This window comes from Macrotis lagotis, chromosome 8 (assembly GCF_037893015.1).
Source record: "Macrotis lagotis isolate mMagLag1 chromosome 8, bilby.v1.9.chrom.fasta, whole genome shotgun sequence".
Lineage (NCBI taxonomy): Eukaryota > Metazoa > Chordata > Mammalia > Peramelemorphia > Peramelidae > Macrotis > Macrotis lagotis.
The window spans coordinates 88,321,835-88,330,063 of NC_133665.1; positions in this window are offsets into that span (position 1 = coordinate 88,321,835).

The window sequence follows — 8,229 nt, forward strand, 5'->3', positions numbered from 1 at the left end:
CTTGGTTCTCTCTTAAAATTATTGTATTTGAAGCATTTAGAAATATGAAGGCCTGGGGAGGGGGTAGATAATAAAATGGGGGAATTCCTTCCCTCTCCCTCTACTTTTTTGAAAAATACAGTAAAAAACATATTGGGGACAGAGGTGGGGGTGGGGAGGGTAGCATATTTTCCATTAAATTGTGTGCGTGTTTCTGAGTATTTGTAAGTCTTTGGTTTTCCAGGCAGGTCCTCACATCTCTGACTATAACAGAGCTCTACTGTATTTTTGTACAGATTTACAGCTGACAGCTTGGGAAAAGGGGGCTTTAGCCCAAATTTGCTGCCTCTTTATAGCATCAAAACAAAGGATGGCGTGCTCCTGTGAGGGAGTACTATTCATCAGGCAGGAGCTCCACTTTGCCAGACACCCTAGGGGACAGAGAATTTTTCTAGAGGGTCCCAAGGGAAGATGTCAGTTTGGCTGTGACATTCTCCAAACCGCAGGCATAATCATTCCGGGGAAAGTATTATAGCCCCAACAAAAAGAAATCTGCACTGTATTATTCTGTAGACTCCAACTGGTTCACTCTAAAACAACACACAAAAAAAGAAATTATATGCTTGATGCAGTATTAGAGCATTTAGCATTTCCATTTCTTTTCTACATTTTAAATCTATGCCTTCTTGCTAATGGCTGTATGAAACTCTTTGTCACCTTCATGTTGCATTTTGAGATGCTTAAAAATAATGTTTTGGCCATTGCTTACTTATAAAACCATATTCACTTTGACCTCTGGATTTAATTTGAAGGATAGAGTTTTTAAAGTAATTTAAGTATTACCCAAAGAATTATTATTAAGGGATTGAACAGTCTGAATATAGCAGTAGTAATTTATTATGGGGATTCTTCAGTAAATCATTTGGAAAATCTGACAGTGCAGAAATCTGATGAAGAAAATTTTGAAGCAATAGGTTTTGAAATTATTAATCATAGAAAAGAATGAGAAATTTGGTCTTTGAAAAATCATTCTAGTCTTCCTTGAGTAATAAATGAATCATATTGAAAAAATATATTTGTTCATATGTATTTGATAACTTGTTTGCTAATTTTCTAAATAAGATTGATTTATTTTGTATTTTTCTGTCAACAATGAATGGATAAATAATGTGTATCAAAGACTTTTTGCCAGTCACAACAGGGAAGAACTATTAACAAATTTATGATTCCTTTTTTTCTTGTTTGCTTTTCTATTCCTAAAGCTAATTGCTTAATTAAGAGGTTTTGCTTTGATTTCAGACCTTTCGTAATAAAAGCCTGTTTGGATTTCAGAAGTCTTCATTTTATAAGGGAAATTTGACTCTTCAAATATTTTCATGTGGTAAAACTGATGATTAAGGCAGATAGTCTAAATTAAACAAATAGTCAGCCTTATTACTGGAGGAATTCACAAAGTTAAATCAATGAATTTGCTTATTGTCCTGCTCTTTTGAGGATATTTAATATTTTGTTTTCAGTCATAACATATGAAGTTTACTATACACTTTATATTCCCTCCACCCTTTCTCTGGAACACAAGACATTTTCTCTCTAACTCCTCAGTTTAGAGAAAGAAATAATAATTTTCCTCCAATAACCTTTTAAAAGATGATTGCCATCAACAACAGCAATCCAGAATTTATAAAGGCTTAATAGAAGAAGTCAAAAAGGTTAATTAAATCTGGAATTCAAAATGTCAGACTTAGAAGGGACCTTAGAAATTATGTAATCTAAGCCTCTGATTTTCAAGGTCATAAAATTGAGATTCCCAGAAGAGAGGTAACTTGAACAAGGTCACACAGTGAGTCAGTAGGAGGATAGAGACTAGATCCTCGATATCCTAGCTTCCAGTTCAGTACCCTTCCCACTTCCTACTCTATCACAGTCTTCTTTTGTTTTCTGAAAGGGAAGACTATTTAATTACACTTTGCCCTTATTGGAAGAAAAGTGAAGAATCTATTGTGATAGTAGAAAAAAATAAATTGTCAGAAGCAAAATAAAAATTACAGAGATAAAGGTAAAAATTATAATAATCATTTCCATTTCTAGAACATTTCCAGAACCTCTCTTTTAATGAAGAAACTTCTTTGTTGCTCTTCTCCTGACTCTCTTATTGACCTTCCTTACAATGCCCTGAAATCTCCTCATTCCAGACTTCACACCTTCTGCCTCTTGGCCTTTGGTTCCACTTGGCTGGTTTTCAGAACCTTCATTTTAAGGGAGATGCTCAGGCCAACCACCTCCTAATTTCCCTCCATGTGTCATCCTTGACACTCCCAGGGTCTTTGTCTATAAGTTCTTGTACCAGTTATTTTCATATCTTCACCTCTTTTTTGCCCAACCTCCCATCCCCATCCCTAATTTTCAAGGTTTTTTTCCCCCTGTGCAGTCTCTCTCCATCAAAATATAAGCTCTGAGAGACAGAGTAGTCCTTTTATACTTTTTCTTTTTGGTGAAGTAATTGGGGTTAAGTGGCTTGTCCTACTGAGTTAAGTGGCTGAGATCAAATTTGAACTCAGGACCTCCTGAATCCAGGGCTCCGTCTATTGAGTCACCTCACTGTCCTGCCCCCACCAGAACTGTCTTTCACTTGTCTTTTATTCCCAGAGCTTTACACAATTTGTAGTAAAAGGTTAGTGTTTAATAAGTTTGTTAGTTTATTGACTTTACAAAACATTTTCCATACTACAACCCAGTAGTAAATAGTCAAAAGTATTATTATCTCCATTTTAAACTTGAGGAAATTGAGGATTTGGGAAGTTGAGTATATGAATTGAATTGTATGAATTATATCTATTATAGGAATACTTGTCCAAGATCACACATTTAGTGAGCATGAGAACTGGGATTTAAACCCATATATCCAGAATCTACACTCCATACTCTTTTTACTCTAGCACTCTAGATTTGTCAAAAGATCTATGACCAGAAAAGTTAAGTGACTTACCAAGGTTACATAAGTAGTAATAAAAGTACAAATATAAGGTAGAGCCAGAATTCAAACCTGAGGGATTTAGCTACAAATATAAAAAAATAAAAAAATAATTATATAACAGAGCCTCTGATCTCAATTCTGCAACACAACATTGTGTGTTGTTCATGGCCAAGTCACTTTAAAAAATCTGTTTCCCCACCTATAAAATTACATCCATAGCTCAGAATATGGTCTTCTGTAGTTCAGTGTTCTAGAGAATCATGGCATAGGATCTTAATTACTTTAGGTGAGGGGTTGTGATTTGTTTGATTTGCACAACCAACTTCTATCTTTGTACTTCCTTCAGGGTCTCACTCACTACCTTCTCCTTGAAGTAATTCTGTCACTCACAACTTTGATTCTTTGGAGATTAACATGATTCATATTAACATAACACTGAGAGAAAATCTGTGCATATCAAAGACCGGTTTAGAATTGGTGAAAGTGTTCTACAATTTTTCGAGTGTAAGCCTACCTGACCTTTTTTTTAATTATTATTCATTTCTGGACTCAGTTCATTGTCTCTCTGCAGTGCCTGTGTAAGATATAGGTACAGATGGACTCACGTGCTTGACCATCTAACTGCTATATTTATTTTTCAGTCACTTTATTTTTTAGTATATGTATTGTTTGTTAAAAGAGTTAACCTATAAGTTTCACTGAGAATGTTCTGTAGCATTCTGAAAATCAGTAAAATGTGTTCTGTAAACTGAAGAATCTGGAAGGATTCACCATTTATAAGGAAGCACTTTTCAATATTTATTCTGTATAGGACATCATCCATGATATTGGTGAATCTGGTGAATGCCTTTGAATACATATTTTCTTGTTTTATGCCTATCTCTCTTAATATTAAAAATAAGAAACTAAACAAATTTATCTGTGATAGTCATTCTTAAGAAATATTGGATGATCATTACATATTTAAGGAAGACAACTTTTTGGGGAAGAGTATGTAAGTCTGGCTTTTACTATTAAGTCAAATGCTTTTGTATAATTAAAAATAACAAACACAGAAAGATCTTATCTTTTCTATCCTTTTTAGTCAGTTGTATAACCGTGAAGACTGATTCCTGTGGAAAATAGTTTACAAAAGACTGATCTGTCCCATCTCAGATTTTCATCAAGGATACCTAAAATGCATGAATAAATCATTCTTGTAAGAAAAGAAAGTAGATATATGCCTCAATAGCTACTGATGATTCTCAATAATCTTTTCTGAAAAAATAATGATAGCATCCTATAATAGTTTTTATGTTCTTTTATCATCTCCTTTGAGACATTTTGAAAAACAATACTTCATTGCTTCCAAAACTGTCACTTCTGGCATGTGTTTCTTTTGTGTGTAATTGGTCAGGTGCAGTTGTTCTTCCAGATTTCAACTTCCATTTCTGCTTCCTCATGGAGCAATTCAGTATTGAGATGCTTGAAATCTCAAGGTGATGATTCCACTGTTATAGAAGATGATAAGACAAGATTGTTACACAAACAATAGTAAGTAACTTCCATTTTGCATCTATTGTCCTTTTTTGTAGTTTCTTAAACAGTCTTTTTGTCATAATCTAATTCAGCTGAATTTCATACTAAAATCTCTACAAACTTATTTTCTTCTCAACTTCCTATCCTTTTTTGGCAAAGCAATATTGCTTATAATTTTTCATAATCATATGCCATGTTTTTCAAATGAACTTTTGATCAACACCTATGAAACAGATAAAGCTATGTCTTAAAAAAAACTACAAATAGATTATACTTATGAAAATACTGAGTGAAGCTCTTTTTAAAAAAAAGCATTCACTTTTTCCTCTAGAACCTTACAATATACTGGATCTTCAAACTTTAAAAACTATTTTTAGCTTCAGTAATTCATCAGACTTTTGATAAGGTCATTTTTTCTTCCACTTCCTTTTGATTTTTTATGAGGCAATACAGCTCATAATTTTTTACTGTTCTCCTTTGTCATGTTTTTCAAAGGAGTTTGTACTCTATCCTAGTGTTGTCCTTGGTTCCCATACCTTTCTTCCTGGTGATGAGATCAAGGTTTTCTTTTAACTAACTGAGATGGTTTCTGGGTTCTTTCAGTTTACTTTAAGAAATTACAAAGAATCAATATCTTTAGTTTTGTCCATTTCCCATTTGTTTAGATGCAATAGTTTGAAATGTGAATCGGGTAAGAGCTATTGGGGTTCTGGTTTCTTACATTCTTACATTACTCTGAGTCTGAAGTTCAAACCAATGACACTTTTACTAAAAAGAATTTCTAATACCTTCAAGCATAAAGTATAAACAATTCCCGAGGTGGTTAAAAGCAGTTCAGAAGATAAAACCAGATCAAACCTGCAGGCAGGAAGGTTCAAAACATTCAACAAGAAAGATCCCTGGCATCTTGGGAACTCTCCACTAAATTCCTAAAAACTGGTCTTGCTCAGAGTCCATAGCTGTTCCCAGTTCAATTCATCAAATTATCTAGGGATACATGGTATGGTTAATTGAGTGCTAGACCTGGAGTCAGATTCATCATTCTAAGTCCAAATCTAGCTTAGGATGTTTACTAAATATGGGATTCTAGGCAAGTCATGTCACTTTTTGACTCAGTTTCCCCATCTGTAAAATGAATTGGAGAAAGAAATGGCAAATCATTTCAGAATCTTTGCCAAGAAAACCCCAAATAAGGTCACAACTAGTTGGACATGACTGAACAACACTCCCACTTCAAATTACTCAAAACTCCCCACAGTTGTTGTAGGAATGTAGGGAATGAACTCAAAACATCCCAGTTCTACCAGTGCCTTAACCCTAACAGGACCCCATGGCAAATGCATTGGGTTTGTTCTTAGAGTTACCTTTTCTTCTACTTTGATGTCGATTTTGACTTTTAACAAAATGATGGTGTGATGCATAAAGATAACTGAGATAGAAGTAACTTTTACACTCACTAGTTGTCATTTTTTGTCCTGATCAGTTTCATTTGTATGTATGTGTGTGAGTTTGTATGTGTGTGTGTGTGCATGTGTGTGTTTCTTTAGTATTTGCTATGTCTGTACCTTCAGACCTTCATCTTTTTTTTTTAGGTTTTTGCAAGGCAAACGGGGTTAAGTGGCTTGCCCAAGGCCACACAGCTAGGTAATTATTAAGTGTCTGAGACCGGATTTGAACCCAGGTACTCCTGACTCCAGGACCAGTGCTTTATCCACTATGCCACCTAGCCTCCCCCAGACCTTCATTTTGAAAAAGAGTTGATAGTTATGACAGTTTGAATTCTAAGACTCCCTGATTTCTTTTCTTAATCTGAACTATACTTTCCTTTTTTTTTTTTTTTTTTTGGTCATCCTCTCTCTTTTCCATGACTTTATTTTGAGCATCTAGGTAGATGTTAACTTTATAGGCTTTTGTCAAGTTCATAGAATTTTTCTACCTTACCTTCTACGACTGATTTGATAACGTCTCTGTGGCGATCTTTTCCTTGTTCTCATCATGAGTGCTGCAAGGTGAGGTAACTGAATGTTCCATGAAATGATATTTCTTATTGCCTTTTGGAAATGGGATGAAACCAATTCCACTAACTCCTTTGTTCACCTCTTCAGGGAGAACCTGTTTTCCCATTCAGTTGCAATTTCTTTCTGTCCTTTTTAGCACAGTGTCAATATTAGTATGATCCAGTTACTCTAGTTATATGTTGACTCAATCACTGGATAAAGATCTCACATTTAGTTTAATGTTTATTGTTAGATTAAAAATGTATTTTTACAAAGCACCCTACATCCTTTTTTCCTATAACTCAACCATGGTCACCATAGAGGCAAAACAAGTCAAAAAATTATTTTGAATTTTGATTTATTCCATGAGTTTCTATTACCAAAGAATTTATTTCCTAGTGGTCAGTCTACTAGATATAAAGCTCTCTCTACTTAACTGCACTGGCCCTGGGACAACAGGAATCATCTATAAATATGACTATTGCCAGAAGCCTTTTAAGTTTGGGAAAGTCTGATGGCATATGTTTCACTGTAAGAGTCTTCAAGGATCACCTCCATCCTTTAAAGGTCATTAATGTTCAACTCCCATGTCCTCTTCCTTCAATGGGTGAGTTTTCTGAACTCCCATTTAAGGAAAAACCCTAGCCATCATGTTTTGTTTAAATTAATGTCATCATGAAGGTACCCTATTCTTCTCATTTCTTTTCAACTACCTTTTATGTATTGTTTTCCCTTATATCCTTATATAATATGCAATGTCCTTATAAGGGACAGACTATTTTTTTTCTTCTAATTGTATTTGTATTCCCAGCATTTAGCCAGCACCTGCTTTTCTTTCTTTTTTTCTTCCTTCCTTCCTTCCCTCCTTCCTTCCTTCCTTCCTTCCTTCCTTCCTTCCTTCCTTCCTTCCTTCCTTCCTTCTTTCCTTCCTGTCTATCATCTATTTATCTATTTAGCTTTGACAGAACATTAGGTTTCAACATTATCATCATCTCACATTTATATAACACCTTTGATAGGTTGATAGATTTTCTTCTAACTCTATAAGTTTGTTAGTGCAAGGAGTATATCCTAATTTTACAGCTTAGGCCACTGAGGTCCAGAGAAGAATGTGATTTGTATAATAGGACCACACAGAGCATTTGTGGCAGGGCCTCAATTCAAGCCCATATCTTCCATTGTCTAATGTTCTTTGTATTGATATCACCCTGCAGAGGATTTCTTTGATTTAGATGAAGCCAGTTTTTCTATCACTTTTACAGTTTCTGGGGCTGTCTAAAGATCCCTTTCTCAGTTAACTGAACTGACAGTTGGACTCTTCTAGGCAAGGCCCTGACTCTGAGCGTGTGGCTGGAAGTTATTATTCTGAGTCTTTTCCACACGTGAGTATGTTTATGTGTATGTGTATATGCGGTTAAATGATTTAGAGCAGAGTAATGCTGGCCCTTGATTTCCACGATGAGTTCAAGGTTGTCACAGGTCAATGAGAGCTGAAGCTTTTCAGGCTATGGTTAGAGGGGCAACTGGGGCTGTTTGTGTGAAAGTGAACAGTTAATCACTGTTTAGGTGAGCAGTGGAGTGTGAGGGAAGAAGCAGAGGATGGAGAACTAAGAGACTTGATTCTAGCTCCTGAAATTCCTGGTCAGTAATGACCTTCTTCCTCTGATCTCTCATACAAAGAACCACTGAGTTCATCCAGTACAACCTGATCGTTATGGTTGAGGAAACTGAGGTCCAGAGATATTAAGCAGCTTACCCAAG